Genomic DNA, 2083 nt, shown 5'->3' on the forward strand with positions numbered 1-2083 from the left:
CAGAAATCACCCACCGGGCGTGACTTGTTCCCTCTTTCCTTTGCGAGCCCTGGGCTGGTTCTGTGGACATCGTGACCTTGGCGGTGGTGGGGGGTGTGGCGGGACGCAGTTCCTCTCTCCCGATTGTGGAAAGAATCAACCTGGATGGCTGCAGGCCACGGAGCTGAATCTTTGTCCCCCAAGAATGTTTCCCCAAGAAGCCACTCGATTGTGCCCGAGAACCTTGTCCCCACTCAGAATCACTGTCCGGGGACATCCAGATGCAGCCCTTCCTGTCTGCACTTGCTTGAGGCTGGGAAAACAGCGTCATTCTGCTCCAGATCGGAGGGCGCTGAATAAACTGTCACCAAGATACTTGTTGTTTCCAAAATCAAACCCGCCATGCAAATCTGAGGATTGTATTCATTGTGCACACTCAAAAAGGCGATAACACCCTCTGAGAAGACACACATTCATATATAAAGCAAATATATATTTACATGTAAATGCATGTAAAGCAACAGAGGCTCTTAATTCAATGCGGTGGTATTTAAGGGAGAGGTATCTGCCTGCTTAGGGTCTGAGCTCCTAATGTTTCCATGTTTAGGAGGTGTTGCAGGGGAAGGAACAAAGGCTGAGCTGCATGGTGGTGGCCTTGCCAGTGAGGAAGGCAGCGTGGGAAAGAAAGAACCAGAATTGGGCCCCTGCCTGGGGTGGCACAGAAAGGGAGTGGGCCTGACCCCTGGCATGGCGGGCACTGTCACCGACAGCAGGCTGAGGGGTCTGGGGTCCAGCGTCCTCGCGTGCACCCTGCTTGCTCGTGTGGGAACCCCACCACGTCGGACTGTGGCTTTGCTGGGTAGCTCTCCTCGTCTTAGCAGAGCTAACGCTGGTGCGTCTCCCAGGCTAATGTCTTCCAAAGCACTTGATGTGTTATCCAGGTGGCCTCCTCGTACCTCTGCGTGCAAAGCTTATTCAAAGATGCCTCCCAAGCACGTCTGGAACCAACAAAGCTGATGGAAGTGAGACCACGGTCTGTCAGGGAGTCTCAGAGCCACAGAGGCCGGACGCTGCAAGCAGGTGTGTTTCCAAGGCTCCCCTAGGGGTGTGAGGAGACAGGACAGGCAGCCAGCACCGTGATGTGAACACGTCCCCACCCACCCCCGCCGGCCTTGGACTTGTGTCACTTTCTCCAAGCTACTGCAGTCCCTGCCAGTTCCGAGAGCTTCAGGAGGCAGCCAGTGCCCGCACCTTCACCACTTCCTACCTGGGAGATAAAAAAAATAAAATAAAATAGACGCCCCTCCCCTGGGTCCTGGGAAAGCACTCGGTAGCCCACCTCTGGCTGTTGTCATGGAGACGTGCACCTGCTGCCCCGGCCGAGGCGCGGAGACGCGTTGGGCTCAGTAGGAGTAAGCAGAGTGGCCCTTGAGCAATTTAACATCCTCTTCCTCTTGTGTTTTTCCTGTTGGCGGCTTTTCCCGGGGACCTGCGTCTGTTTGTCGAGGGCAGATCTTTGCGTGTGCAGCTCATTGAGCAGGACCAGGAGGAGGAAGAGGAGTGAGCGTAGCTGGAAAGGTCTCCTTGACAAATGTGGGTGAGTCTAGAACAAATTCTGATAGCGTGCTGACTTTTTCTTTGTGGACTTAACCTTTCAAAATCAGTTCTCACCTCTGCGGGCTTTTAAAAATAGCGCAATCCCATGATGACGATAGGGCTCATGTGAGAGCCATCCTTGGAAAAAGCAGGCTGCCGGTTCACAGCTTGGTGTTTCTCTCCTTGGATTTCCAGAGCCTTGGGTTCAGGGGATACAGCATCCTGCTGGAAACAGAAGAGTCTGGAGGGGTGAGTCCCCTGAAGCCCAGGTGTCTCTCCAGGGAGGAATGGAGCAGAGACGCGTGCAAGCTCAAGGTCTCGCCCAGGACCCCGAGGCTAAAGGGGTAGGACAGGGCGTGGAGACTGTCTTCCAGTGGCACCGCCGCCCTGGGCCCTGTCTGCCCCCTCTGGGAGCGGAGTTATCCAGCCTGCTGGGCCGAGTGGAATCTTCTGAGTGACTCGGATCTGCACGCAGACAGGAGGGCTGTGTCACGTCAGGGAAAACAAA

At 55.2% G+C, this 2083-nt stretch overlaps 1 long non-coding RNA gene across 1 annotated transcript; it reads right to left on the reverse strand.

Moving 5' to 3' along the window:
* Nucleotides 1–384: 384 nt before the first annotated feature.
* Nucleotides 385–1455, reverse strand: LOC127491988 (uncharacterized). The gene is made up of 2 exons (XR_011378598.2): nucleotides 1319–1455; nucleotides 385–1246 (listed from the first exon to the last, which is right to left on the reverse strand). It is a non-coding gene; the product is annotated as an uncharacterized LOC127491988 (long non-coding RNA).
* Between the last annotated feature and the right edge of the window lie 628 nt (nucleotides 1456–2083).

The sequence above is a fragment of the Oryctolagus cuniculus genome, chromosome 9 (genome assembly GCF_051225735.1).
Source record: "Oryctolagus cuniculus isolate XC-2025 breed Fujian yellow rabbit chromosome 9, ASM5122573v1, whole genome shotgun sequence".
Lineage (NCBI taxonomy): Eukaryota > Metazoa > Chordata > Mammalia > Lagomorpha > Leporidae > Oryctolagus > Oryctolagus cuniculus.